Source organism: Bos indicus, chromosome 4 (genome assembly GCF_029378745.1).
Source record: "Bos indicus isolate NIAB-ARS_2022 breed Sahiwal x Tharparkar chromosome 4, NIAB-ARS_B.indTharparkar_mat_pri_1.0, whole genome shotgun sequence".
NCBI lineage: Eukaryota > Metazoa > Chordata > Mammalia > Artiodactyla > Bovidae > Bos > Bos indicus.
This window is the reverse complement of record NC_091763.1, coordinates 13,167,761-13,183,240: the sequence shown is the minus strand read 5'-3', so window position 1 is coordinate 13,183,240 and position 15,480 is coordinate 13,167,761.

Sequence of the window (15,480 nt, the reverse complement as noted above, 5' to 3'; positions counted from 1 at the left end):
TGCCCATTTTCTTTACCCCGAGTTTTCCCCATAAACCTCTTTCCCTTTGCTCAAATAGGCACAAAGTGCAGTTTAGCAAATCCATTCATTGCATAAGTAGGTATCCAACTGAAAAATGAGATTCCAGGCTCAACTTCTTGTGGGCAACCCCCTCCCCAATCTCTACAAATCACTCTTGAGGCAACCCCATTGGCTTATCTTAGAAGGACCACCCTCCAAGGGAGGAAGGAAAAGACATGGAATTCTTTCTAAAACTGAAGATTAACAATTCAATCGTTCTCTCAAGATAAATGAGTTGAGAGTGATAACGAGGGCAGCAGAATTTGCATCTTAATAAATCCCAGTCATCTCTTTGTCCTCTATCATCTATTTGTCCCCAAATTTGGAGCCAAGTTGCCAGTTAGAGACAATAAGTCCCTCTTAGTATCTTATCATACTTACAGAGTTATGTGTGAACTCCACACAGTTCTGAAAGATAGCTATTGTTATGCCTTAGGAGAGTGAAGCCCAAAAAATAATCAGTGTTATGTTGTAAAGGCAAGGATATTTCCATCACCTCCCACCATGCTCGGCACATGTGTGTGCGCTCAGTTGCTTTAGTGGTGTCTGACTCTTTGTGACCCTATGGACTGAAGCCCGCCAGGTTCCTCTGTCCAGCGGCTCTTCCAGGCAAGAATACTGAAGTGAGTAGCCATGCGCTCCTCCAGGGGATCTTCCCCACCCAGGGACTGAACCTGCGTCTCCTTCGTCTTCTGCATTGCAGGCAGATTCTTTACTACTGAGCCACCACCGCTGGGGAAGCCCATTTGGCACATAATAGGGCTCAGTGAATACTTACTGAATAAATAATGTGAAAAGCCAAGATCACACTTAGGAAGTAGAGAAATAGCATTCAAGGTCAGTTCTTTTTGACCATCAATACCTCCCTAAATAAAGTGTCATCCTCCCACCAACCCTGATTATAACCACAACTCAGTGTCATAACAGCTCCTTCAGTCTGACTCAGATGTATCTTTCAGTGAATTACCTCATTTCTCTCCCCATATTGGAATCTAGCCCCAGGAGGGTTCCGTGCACATACATGTGAAACCAATTAGCAGGTCCTAAGCACAGAATGAACTTATCCTGCCTGGGCTTGGCTTTCTATATTTTGCAGTTGCATATGGTTGGTGAAATCACTCCATGGCAGGATCTTTAACTCTCACACAGATCATTCTCTCCTGAGCTTTTCTATTTTAAGTTGCTTAATAAGCAATGAGGATCTGTGTGACATTTATCATCTCTTAATTACTGTAGGTTCTCAACTTTAGCACTAGAAAGGCTGATGAGTTACTTCTTAGGATCTTCAAACTCAGAAAGTATAGTATGAATGAATGAGTGCACGGATGGATGGATGGGTGGCTGGGTGGGTGCATGGATTGGGTAAATGCCAAAATTTCAGGTAGTTGACGCCATGCAGTTTTATCTTGGTTAATCCGAATTCCATAGACCAAAAAGCAGTTGAATTTTTTAAACTTAGAGAACTCTGCAAGCAGATTTTAAACAAGAAGCTATATCCTATACAAATATAGGGAATATATTAAAAAACTCACTTTAAAATATTTATTTTAAAATGGACACTTCCCTCTTATAGGCACTTCAGAGAGGAAAAAAAATTTTAATATTTGACTATAGAGTTGAACCAAATGGAGACACTGAGGATTTAGGAAGACTCTGGGGAGGAGTACCTCTGAGAGAAGATAAATGTTTTTTCAACACTTTGCCTGCACTGGTTGAATTTCAAGTAACCTTTGTGTTCCTTGCCAGAACTACAGCAGAGGGCTAGTGTGGGAGCGCAGTCTGTACCTTTTATGAAATGGAAAAGACTGGTGGTTATTCTCCTCGGATGTTGCCTCTAAGGTTCACAGCCTGAGGCTAAGAGAAGCAAAACAAACGAAGAACAAGGAATATATTTGCATTTGCCTTTGAATTGCACGACTACAGTGGCCCAGAGATATGTACTAGTCTCTAGTAATTATTTAAAAACTACCCAAGGGGTTGAGAAGTGCAGGGAAACAGTCTGTAGGCTAGGTCTGGAAGGCTTGATGAGCAGGGATGGGGTGGTGGTGGCCACCCAGCACCACACAGGGTCCCCTTCTGGGGCGGGAAAGAGGCCTTGGTGTCTATTCTTGGCAATGAGCTAACTCTCTCATAAGTGTCTGGCAACCAGCCAGAAAGAACAGGGTGTTCCTGCTGAGTGTATACAGGGCTTCAAAAACATGTTTTGTGTGTGCAGCCCAGTAGGCACAGCCTGGCTTAGTCACTCCTTGTCAACTACTGCCTCTCTGGACTGTCAAGAGGAAGAGTTTGGCTCAGACCTGCTGTGCAAGTCCTGATGTTTCTGACATGCCCAAATATTCAGTGCAGAGATGAATTTTTAGGGAAACTGAATGTGCCTTGTAGCCCATGGTTCAGTAAATATTCTGTTGCCAGGAGCAAATATAGACTGACTTTCAGCTAACCTCCCATTAAGGTCACAAAGGCCTCCTTTACATATGTGCACCTGTTTTTCCAGGGTTAGAGCATCTGGCTTGGCATGGTTACTTACCCTGTGGGAGCTAAGATAAGGCCAATTAAGCTCCAGCCCTGGGCACTGCCGGCTTGACGGGACTGACTCACTCCTTGCTCCTCAGATGGCCTTTTCAGGGGAGTGAAATCTGAGCAGAAGGAGAAATGAGTCAGCCTGACTTAACAGACACTCGAGGGGGTGTTCGAGGTTTCCAGTAAAAAGAAAAGGGTGATCAGAATGGCTTTTGAGCTCCTGGGCTGTGTGGGCAGGTAACCCAGGTCCACATGCCTCAGATTCTAACAGCAAACAGCAGCCAAAATATTGTGGAATATCTTAGGGACAAACTATTGCAGATTATAAGACTTCATCATTATAGGCCTCTCCTTGTAGATAAGGCAGGTCCATAAAAAATGGGGGCCATGATAGAACTTTCTGGAATCAAACTGTTAGAATTTGTCCATCTTTGAATATATTCAGCACTTTCTCTAACCACTCCTAACACACCTTTCCTAGAATGGTCTTGCCCTGTGGTTTACTGAACACACAGGCACAGTCTTACCATACTCTCCTCTCCGGTCCCCCCACCCCCATCTCTGTCAATAACTTTCTCCTAAGTGTCATAACTCTGTTGAACTTCTCTATCCTGCCGTTTCACTAACCCCTCAAATTCAACTTGTCCAAAATTATTCTTGTCATAAGAAACAGTAGAATATTATGGTTTAGAAGCAAAACAAAACACCTGGGTATTGATATGGGACCAACCAAGCCTGAATCCTGCCTGTACCTCTTAATTAGCTATGTGATTGCATAACATCTCTGTGCTACAGTTTCATTGTCTAAAATAAATATAATAGTACTTTCATCACAGGATTGTAGGATTGTAGTGAGAATTAAATGAGTTAAATTAAATCAGTTCAGTCACTCAGTTGTGTCTGACGCTTTGTGAGCCCATGGACTGCAGCACGCCAGGTTTCTCTGTCCATCACCTCCCGGAGTTGGCACAAACTCATGTCCATTGAATCAGTGATGCCATCCAACCATCTCATCCTCTGTCATCCCCTTCTCCTCCTGCCCTCGATCTTTCCCAGCATCAGGGTCTTTTCAAATGAGTCAGTTCTTCGCATCAGGTGGCCAAAGTATTGGAGTTTCAGCTTCAGCATCAGTCCTTCCAATGAATATTCAGGACTGATTTCCTTTAAGATGGACAGGTTGGATCTCCTTGCAGTCCAAGGGACTCTCAAGAGTCTTCTCCAACACCACAGCTCAAAAGCATCAATTCTTCATTGCACAGCTTTCTTTATGGTCCAACTCTCATATCCATACACGACTATTGGAAAAACCATAGCTTTGACTAGTCGGACCTTTGTTGGCAAAGTAATGGCTCTGCTTTTTAATATGCTGTCTAGATTTGTCATAGCTTTTCTTCCAAGGAGCAAGTGTCTTTTAATTTCATGACTGCAGTCACCATCTGCAGTGATTTTGGAGCCTGAAATCATTGTGTTTAAATGAGTTAAATACAAGTAAAATGATCAGCACCATTGTATTTGCAATAATAGATGTGCTATAAGTAACAGTCAAGAGAAAAATGAAGTAACACATTTAATGGTGAATCCTATATTTAAATGGTCAAGCTATTAATAACAAAAAATAAAAAAGTGAAATTACAGAACCCAGAGTTGAGGAGCGTTTTTGACAGTTAGTAACCAGGTAACCTGGGTTAAGTCACACAATATTTCTGATCTCCAATTCCTCACAAAAAATAGGGATGGTATTAGTAGCTGACAAATGTCGGCTGCTGCCTATGTGTCAGGCATTACTGAAGCACTTTAGAAGCATTATAAATAACTGGACAAAGATTTAATAATCATTTCAGAATAATCACTGATAATAGAGGATATAATATTCTTCTATTCATTCACTCAATAGTTGTGTAACTCCTACTAAATGCTACCATTTGAGACTCAAAAGGAACAAATCGCATAATATTTGAACAGGCAGTCCACGAAAGAAGATAAACAAACACCCAGTAGGCACAAGAGAAGCTGTTTAACATGATTAGCTCTCAGAGAAATGCAAATTAAAAACTACAAATACATATCCATGCACACCCACTGAAACAGCTAAAATTAAAAAGGCTGATACCACTAAATGTTGATAAGAATGTGCAGCAGCTAGAACTCTCATGTATTGCTGATGGGAGTGAAAAAATGTCCATAACTTTGGAAAACCGTTTGGCACTTTCTTATGAAGTTAAATATATGCCCACGGACTGACCTTTCGATTCCACTCCTAGATATTTACACAAGGGAAATGGAAACATGTCCACAAAAAGACTTCAGCAAGAATGTTTATAGCAAGTTTGTCCATTGTGTTGGTCAAGGTTCCCCAGAGACACAGAACCACTAGGCTGTGTATATGTATTCAGAGAAAGATTTATTTGTTTGAAAGAACTGGCTTATGTGATTGTAGGAACTCTCATCTGAAGTCTTCAGGGCAACCTGGAGACCTATATAAGAGTTAATGCTTTAATTCTGAATCTGAAGGTAGTCTGGAAGCAGAAATCCTTCCCCTGAGGACCTCAGTCTTTTTCTTACAAGGTCTTTAACTGACTGTATGAGGCCCACCAATATTATGGAGGATAATCTGCCTTCATAATATGGAGTATAATGAGTATGAGTACACTCTAAGCCTGTTGATCACTTCTAAAATACCTTCACAGTTGCATCCTAGATTGCTGTTTGACCAAACATCTGGGTATCATAGTCTAACCAAGTTGACACATAAAATTAACCATCATCCATTATTACCTCAGACTGGAAATAACCCAAATCTCTATCAACAGGAGAATGGATAAACATATTGTGGTGTGTGTGTGTGTGTGTGTGTTTTAAGTCGCTTCAGTCATGTCTGACTCTGTGTGACCCCATAGACTTTAGCTTGCCAGGCTCTTCTATCCATGGGATTCTCCAGGCAAGAACACTAGAGTGGGTTGCCATGCCGTGCTCCAGGGGATCTTCCTGACCCAGGGATTGAGCCCAAGTCTCTTCTGTCTCCTGCATTGGCAGGTGGGCTCTTTACCTCTAGCACCACCTGGGAAACCCAAACATATTGTGGTATTTTCATACTGTGGAATTACTACTAAGCAAGAAAGGGGTACAAACTACCGATGTGTGGGAAAATCTGGATGAATCTCCAAAATACTCTGTTGAGAGAAAGAAGTTAGACATCAAGGAATACATACTATATGATTCTATTTCTATGAAATTCAAGAACAGGTAAATCTAATATCTGGTAATAGAAATAACATGATGTTGCCTATGGGATGTGAGGATTTATTAGAAAGAGGCAGAAAGGAAAATTCTGGGGTAATATGTGTTCTTTATCTTTATTAGAGTATTTATTACACAGCTATATATGTTTATAAAAATTCATCCAATTATATAAAGCTTGTGTATATTGATGTATGTAAATTTTACCTTAATCTTTTGAAAAACAGAAGTTCTTTCCTTTAAGACGCTTATAGCTTAGTTGGGGAGAGAGTAGGCAGACTGATGATATGAGGCCCTTAACATCACTCATATGTATAATTAACCTAGTTAGCTTATTAAGATTTTTTCAAGAATTGGTGGGGAGTGGGCACTAGTATTTCTTAAAATGACCCCATGAGGTCTGGGACTTTGACTATTATTATTTACCTCTGAATCCCCAGCACCTGCTACAGGGACCAGCTCAACAAACACTTGAAAAAAATTCTGTATTTACACACACACATACACAGAGAAAAGAAACAAAAAATGAAAACAAAAAATCTGTGCCAGGAATTATCACCTTCTTTCTATCTCTTCCAGCTTTTTATCTACATAATATATGACCGTGAGTCGGTGAGAATCCAGAAAATAGAACCCAGAGATGACAGAAGTTTAATCTTGCCTATCAACCGTGGGCACTGGCGGTGGCCGTCTACACGCTGTTGAGGAGGATTCAGTGGCTGCGTCTGTGTTCAACAGGAGTGTCTCAACTGGTTAGACCTGCCTGCCGCAGATGGGAAAAGGACATGCCACCCTTCTGCTATCTCAAGAGAGCTCAAATTTAAGCACCAGATAGAGTGAAAAAGTTGGCTTAAAACTCAACATTCAGAAAACTAAGATCATGGCATCTGGTCCCATCACTTCGTGGCAAATAGATGGGGAAACAATGGAAACAGTGACAGACTTTACTTTGGGGGGGGGAGGCTCCAAAATCACTGCAGATGGTGACTGCAGTCGTGAAATTAAAAGGTTCTTACTCCTTGGAAGAATAGTTATGACCAACCTACACAGCATATTAAAAAGCAGGGATATTACTTTGCCAACAAAGGTCTGTCTAGTCAAGGCTATGGTTTTTGCAGTGGTCATGTATGGATGTGAGAGTTGGACTATAAAGAAAGCTGAACTGAAGAATTGATGCTTTTGAACTGTGGTGTTGGAGAAGACTCTTGAGAGTCCCTTGGACTGCAAGGAGATCCAACCAGTCCATCCTAAAGGAAATCAGCCCTGAATATTCATTGGAAGGACTGATGCTGAACCTGAAACTCCAATACTTAGGCCACCTGAAGCAAAGAACTGACTCATTGGAAAAGACCCTGAGGCTGGGAAAGATTGAAGGTGGGAGGAGAAGGGGATGACAGAGGATGAGATGGATGGCGTCACCAACTCAATGGACATGAGTTTGAGTAAACTCCTGGAGCTGGTGATGGACAGGCAAGCCTGGCGCACTGCAGTCCTTGGGGTCACAAAGAGTCGGACATGACTGAGCAACTGAACTGAACTGCATATCTAAATAAGAAAGGTAAACTATACATATAGAGGCAGAACTTGTTCAATGAGTTAGTCAGCCCTGTCCCAAGGCAGAAAAAAAAATGTAAGGACTATTGAAGACCATCTCAAATATCAACACATTGCGAGAGGACCCATAGATTTATTTAGATGTGTCCTGTGTTTAGAAATGCTCAGATTTCCTCCTGTGCGCTGCAATGCATACTGATGGCATATTCTTGAATAGATGTATCCATGCATTCTACTTACCTGTTTGCTAGACCTGTGTGTGTCTAAACGTTTCTAACATGTGTGGGGCCTACAAGTCACTTTGTTGTTGTTGTTTACTTGCTAAATTGTGCCTGACTCTTTGGACCCCATGGACTGTAGCCTGCCAGGCTCCTCTACCCATGGGATTTCCCAGGCAAGAATCCTGGAGTGGGTTGCCATATCCTTCTCCACGGGATCTTCCTGACCCAGGGATCGAACATGGGCATCCTGCATTGGCACGTGGATTCTTTACCACTAAGCCACCAGAGAGGTCCCACAAGTCATTTATAAACTTACAGAGTTCAGCTGGAAAAGACAAGCAGGATAGGATTATGATAATAATCACCACTTTATAAATGTTAAGTATGTGCCTGGCATTGTACTAAACATGCTCATTTCTATTTACTTTCCCATCAACTCTACAATGAAGTGATTACTGCCCCTAGTTGCAAAGAGAGAAACTGTCCCAGAGGGAGTGAGTGGCAGAGAGGAATTCTGATCCAGTGTGGCTGACTTGCTTTGTTCATCCATGTGGCCATCTAGCTGCTAGATGATCTTGGGAAGCAACTCTTCTGCTCTTTCCGAAAGGAAATACAAGATTTCACTGAAGAGTTGTCTGATGGTGCAGCAATATGTGGGTTTCCTGGGTGGTGCAAGTGGTAAAGAACTTGCCTGCCAATGCAGGAGACGTAAGAGATGCGGGTTTGATCTCCTGCCAATGCAGGAGACATAAGAGATTGGCAGAATTTGCCTGCCAATGCAGGAGACATAAGAGGTGGGGAAGATCCCCTGCAGGAGGGCATGGCAACCCACTCCAGTATTCTTGCCTGGAGAATCCCATGGACAGACGAGTCTGGCAGGCTATGGTCCACAGGGTTGCAAAGAGTCAGACACGACTGAAGCAACTTAGCAAGCACACACACAGCAGCATGTGGGATGCTAAGAACCGAGACTGGTGACCAGGCCCCTTCTCTGGCACTGCCAAGGCAGACAGACCTGAATCATGCAGGTCTCATCTTGGAAACTTTTCTCATAACCTCTTTGGTAGTTTTTGCTTCAAGCTTGACCCTTATCTCTAACCTGTAATCTATTGCTAAGAAGAAAACAAATTCCTCCATAATTGTGGCTTTCAGACTGAGAACAAGGAATCAAAGAATTAGACAGGGAGAAAGAAGCATAAAATGTCCCAGTTTCTGCATGACTTATGTGTCACCTTCATGCATCCCGAAGCAAAGTTGCAGGAGATACTGCTCTCATCAATGACTGACAGTCACAAGACTTCACCAGCATTGCCCCGGCATAGCCCACACTGAGATCCTGGCCAAGCAGAGGCAGCAAGGACACTAAAAAATGAGGATAAGAGACAAGAAGGGAAGGGAAAAGGAGAGAGAGAGGGCGAGAGGGAAGTAGGACAGAAAATAGAAATCAGACGAATGGAATTACTAATGACATTGTCCATTTCCATGACACACGGAGAGAAACTCACTGTAATTTTTTTTCCTCCGGATTATGTAAAACAGGATAGAAAACTGTGGTTTTAAGATCTCTTCCTTATTTGCAGATCAAAGGGCAGAGCAGGTTTCTTTGAAACTGTAACCAGGAGATTAATGAAACTTGCTGTGGATCTTTTTGTCTTCTTTGAGCTTTCCAGTTTGGTTTTTTTCCAGAGATGCATTTTTTATTTTTATTTTAACTTTTTAAATTAAATGGCATTGAAACATGTATAATATCATATAAGAAACGAATTGCCAGTCCAGGTTCGATGCAGGATACAGGAAGCTTGGGGCTGGTGCATTGGGATGACCTAGAGGGATGGTACGGGGAGGGAGGTGGGAGGGGGGTTCAGGATTGGGAACACGTGTACACCCGGGGTGGATTCATGTTGATGTATGGCAAAAACAATACAATATTGTAAAGTAATTAGCCTCTAATTAAAATAAATAAATTAAAAAAAAAATAAAACTGGAAAAAAAATTGAAGTATAGTGGATTTACAATGTTGTTAGATTCTGGTGTACAACAAAGTGATTCCGTTTTCAGACTTCTTTTTTCTGTTACAGTTTATTACAAGATGTTGAATATAGTTTCCTGTGCTATCCAGTAGGACTTTGTCGTTTCTATGTTCTGTATGTGTGTCTGCTAATTCCAAACTCCTACTTTATCCCTCCCCCTCCTTCCACTTTGGTAATGAGCTTGTTTTCTACGTCTGTAAGTCTATTTCTATTTTGTAAATGTGTTCATTTGTAACATTTTTTTTAAGATTCCACATATAAGTGACATCATATAATATTTGTCTTTTTCTGTCTGACTGACTTCACTTAGTAATGGTAATTTCTAGGTCCATCCATTGTTGCTGAAAATGGCCTTGTTTCCTTCTCTTCGTGGCTGAGTAATATTCCATTGTGTACGTATACCACATCTTCTTTATCCATTCATCGGTTGATGAACACATAGGCTGCTTCCACGTCCTGGCTATTGTATACAGTGCTGCTGTGAACACTGGGGTGGCACGTATCCTTTTGAAATAAAGAGTTTTCTCTGGATATATGTTCAGGAGTGGGATTGCTAGATCATATGATAACTCTATCTTTCCTTTTTTAAGGAACATCCATACTGTTCTCCATAGTGGCTGCAACAGTTTACATTCCAACCAACAGTATAGGAAGGTTCCCTTCTCTACACACCCTCTCCAGCATTTATTATTTGTAGACTTTTTGATGATGGGCATTCCGGCTGGTGTGAGGTGATACCTCATCATACTTTTTATTTGCATATAATAATTAGTGATGTTGAGCATCTTTTTATGTGCCTGATGGTCATCTGTATATCTTCCTTGGAGAAGTGTCTATTTAAGTCTTTTGCCCACTTTTTGATTAGGCTTTTTGAAAAAAAAAAAATATATATATATATATAGAGAGAGAGAGAGAGAGAGAGAGAGCTGTTTACACTATCTGTATATTTTGGAAACTAAGCCCTTGTAGGTTGCATCATTTGTAAATATTTTCTCCCAGTTCATAGGTTGTCTTTTTATTTATGGTTTCCTTTCCTGTGCAAAAGCTAATAAGTTTGATTAGGTCCCATTTGTTTATTTTTGCTTGTATTTCTTTCGCTTTGTGAGACTGATCTAGGAAAACATTGCTACAATTTATGTCAGATAATGTTTTGCCTAATGTTCTCTTCTAGGATTTTTATAATGTCATACCTCATCTGTAAGTCTTCAAGTCATCTTGAGTTTATTTTTAGAATTGAGACCTGATGGTAGTTCCAAAGCTCGGATTCACAGGAGGGAGAACACTCTCCTACACTACCTCTTTCAGGTCAAACTGCCAAGAGCAGAGAACCATTAATGAAGTCGGATTGGAACAGTTTGCTTCAGAGACTTGGTACCACAAGAAAAAAATCATTGCAGTAAAAATGCAAAAAAAAAAAGAAAAGCCATGGTCCATGCCATGCATGTCTTAGAAGCTCTACGTGTTCTCAGGTATATTCTAGATAATGCCTCCCACTAAGTAGACTCATGCACCATCTGAACATTGATTAGGGTTCAACTGAACACCAGACACTTAAGATGCTTTACATTTAGTTCCCAAATCAGATAGTTAATCACTAGTTAATCAAATAAAGAAATTGACCCATGGGTTAAGAAACTAGCCCAAGTTCACACAGATATTAAGTAGCACAGTCAAGATTAAAACTCAACTACTGGATTCCAAAATTCAGATTTTTCCTCCCATGTCACCCTGTTTTGCTAATGCATGGGAACAAAGCTTGGCAGTTTCTTTGTATGTATCTTTATCGTAGAATCAGTCAAAGTTACTTAGAAACAAGTCAGTGCTACCTGAGCTCTCCCTGATGGATCACCTTACGGAAGAGGCCTTTCGTTGTTCCTTTGACTTCAGCAGTACTGGGAGTTCTGGGGTTCCTGAAGGGCTATAATTATGCCAGTGCTTCTGTAAACAATTTACCAGTTGAACACTGCTGTGGCAAGAATTGTAAACAGTGCTCAAACTCCCAATTTTGTGTCTGTTCCCTTTATCCTCTTTTGCACTGGAAAAAAGGTTTCCCTTTTTAAAAAACGTTTCCCAATTTAAAAAATTCTTTAGCTTTTTGATATTTAAAAAAATGCAAGGCTATCATTCCTTTCTGCTCCAGTAAAGTATTCCATTTGATTGGAGTGTCTTACATGGGAAGAAAAGAGTTTATTAATCTCATGCTTGATTTTTTTTTTTCACAGCTAAATCTTCAGAATTGTAAATTTTTTTGTCATGGAAGAAGAGTTGAAGGTAATGGTAAAGGCAGTTATATTTATTAAGCATCATGAAGATGCTCTGAAAATCATAAAATATATGTTATGTAGTTGTATCATAATTATTATTACTGTTAAAGCTATAGGGGTGGAAAAGAATAATTATGATAATAATAATATTCCATTGATTTCCCACGGTGCTTCCACATGGTTAAAGATATCTCCTGACTTGATCCCACCCACCCCTGCCAACCTCACTCTCCATTCTCTACAACAAATGTTCATCTTTTACTTGCACCAAGCTTGTCTAATTGATAGTAAATGCTCACTGCATGTTACAGTTCTACGCCTTCACCGAGGCTACTCACCTTAAGCTCCACCCCTTCCACTGCCCTGTTCTTACTCAAATTATTACCCAACCTTCCCTTTCTTCAGGTCACAGCTCAAGACCACTGGCCTGACCACTGGTCCCCAGTGACCCCTCTCTTCCCTCAACACTGACAGCAGTTCTCAGCTGGACCACCCCCTGAGACCTCACTGACTTATCACGGTCTTATGCATGGTTTATGCATTTGCCAAAATCCCAACAAGAAATGAACTGCACACTCAAGGGTGACTGAAGAGAATTTCATCAAGGAGAATAGTAGCTTAGGAGAAGGGCTCATTACAGGAAGTGTGGCCTTGAGGAAGGAATTCATCCACCATCAAGAGAAGGCCCAGCAGGGAAGGAGCCAGGAAGTGTCCCCATCTCCATCTCCTCCTGCTCTTCAGCCTCCTGATGGTTTTCCATTGAGTGAAACCACCAAGAAGACAGGGGGAAGGAGACTGGCTGATGCAGCCCATTAAAGTCATCCTGCCGGACCCTGAACAGGGGAAAGAGAGAATTTGTGTTCTGAAAGGCAGCTGAGTTTATTTGTCTTGCTTCCTAAATTAAATTGACTATAATCTCCATTAATTTCCACCTCTTCTCAATCAGAGACTTTCAGGTTCCCTGAAATCTGATATGGGGCAGTGAGTAAACATCTTCCCTTGTGACTCTGGGCAATGACTGGGCACTGGGAGCTTGAGAAGACCTCTGGTACCTAACTTCTACTTCAAAGCCACCCAAAACACCACATGAGGACAGTTCTGCTTTGTCAAATCTTCCACGCTCGATTAAGCACTAAGAGCGAATCCACTGGTGTCTTTAATTTAAGAAGTACAAGGTAGCATCATTATTTTATTTCCTTGGCTGGATTAGCATATATTTGCATAGTTGTTATACAATATCATTGAGGCATACCTCTATGTGAGAAAACCTATTACTAAATCAGAAATTTCAGCACACCTAATCAACTCAGTGTCGCTAAAATTAAAAAAGAAAGAAAGAAAAAGGAAAAAAAAAGAGAAAAGAATCAACTGCTTCTTGGAGGTTGTTTCTTCATATTTCACACACTGCTTCTCACTGGTGACAAGTGTAACCAAACATAAAGTCAAGTCACTCAGTTGTGTCCGACTCTCTGTGACCCCATGGACTCTATATAGAGCCCACCAGGCTCCTCCGTCCATGGGATTCTCCAGGTAGGAATACTGGAGTGGGGTTGCCATGTCCTTCTCCAGGGGATCTTCCGACCCAGGAATCGAACCTGGGTTTCCCGCATTGTGGGCAGACGCTTTACCCTCTGAGCCACCAGGGAAGCCCAAATATAGGAAGAAGGCAATTTGCCACTGAAATACAGGTTTTGAAAATCATTTCTAATCAACCATTTTATGGCAGGTTGACAGAAAAACAGCTCCGTTAGATAGCATCTAACTTTAAAAAACCCACTGTATACCTTTTATTCTTACTACTCAGTAAAAACACAAACAAATAGACCAAAAAGACACACAAAACCTTGAGCTACTGAAAGTGAACCTTGCAGGAATCTGGTATCAACACTCCCTTCTTCTGTCCATATTTTGCACAGAACCATACGTGTATTAGTACTGAATAAACCCTTGAAAGTGAAAGAATAATTAAATTAAATCCTCCAACCCTTCCTGTGCATTCACTCTGATGTGCAGTAACCCTCACTGCTGGGAATCTGAATTGCCAATCTATACTCCTCCTGTTACCAAGATAACTTCCTCCTCTTCCCTCAGTGAAGATGGAAACAGCTGATTGACACTCTTTATCCACATGATAAAGTGATTCCGCAGCCTTCAGGGAATGGCAAAAGGAGTCATTGCATCCTTGATAAACCCACTTTAAAAAAGGGCAAAATTTCACAAATTAATCATTTTGCCTGTTTGCTAATCCTCCACATCAGTGTCAGTTCCATCTCTGGCCCCCAACTCAAAAAACCCCAAGAAGGTCAGGGACCTGGTCTGTCTGCTCGTCCGTTGATTCCCAGCTGCCAGCAAAGTGCCTGGTACATAGAAGAAGCTCAACAAGCAATTCCAAAAGTGAACAGAAAGCTAGCACATGTCACCTTCAGCTGCAGCTTCACTCAATCAAAGTGTTACTCAGTGGTAGGTAGCTCTCCCTAAATGATAATGAATATGACAGTAACAAGGACAACAGTAATATTAAAGTCCTTACTGAATGTCATACCCTGCTCTGTGTTCTTTAATGGACTAAAGATTTAACCCTCTGATGCGTTAGACACGCCATTCCCATATGTGGCACCTTGGCATAGTGACTGTTTTAGACTGAAGGAGTTCAAGGAAACGGCAAAAACAGGCAGATCATGCTGACCATTCCTGCCCCTTATTCCCTGAAATAGGTCATAAAACCCTCCTTCAGGAGGTGTTCTCCCTAAATCTGGAGGAGAGGAGCACCCTTATCTTCTAAGACAAAGGGACATCAAGAAGACTCATAACGATGCAATACTGCTCAGCCATAAAAGGGGAATGAAACTGGGTCGTTTGCAGAGACATGGATGGACCTAGAGACTGTCATACAGAGGGAAGTAAGTCAGAAAGACAAAACCAGATATCGTACATTAATGTATATAGATAAATGGAACAGATGATCTTATTTGTAAAGCAAAAAGAGAGACACAGATGTAGAGAACAAATACCTGGATACCAAGGGGGACACGACTGAGCGACTTCACTTTCACTTTTCACTTTCATGCATTGGAGAAGGAAATGGCAACCCACTCCAGTGTTCTTGCCTGGAGAATCCCAGGGACGGGAGAGCCTGGTGGGCTGCCGTCTATGGGGTCATAGAGTCGGACATGACTGAAGTGACTTAGCAGCAGCAGCAGCAGCAGCAAGGGGGAAAAGCGGTGGTGGGAGAAATTGGGAGATTGCAATTGACACATATATACTATCAATGCTTGTATAAAGTAGGTAACTAAGGAGAACCTGTTGTATAGCTCAGAGAGCTCTACTTAATGCACTGTAGTGACCTGAATGGGGAGCAAGTCCAAAAAGAAGGGGACACGTGTATACGTATGGCTGATTCACTGTGCTGTACAGTAGAAACTAACACAACGTAATAAAGCAGAAATTAATTTAAAAAGAAGAATCCTAATGAATAGTTAGGATTCCCAGGCGTTCCCTAGTTTACCACACTGACCTCATAGTCCTTAATCTATCATATTTCTACACAACTACCCACTTACCATCAAACCTAGCATGAAAACACTCAAGGTTGTT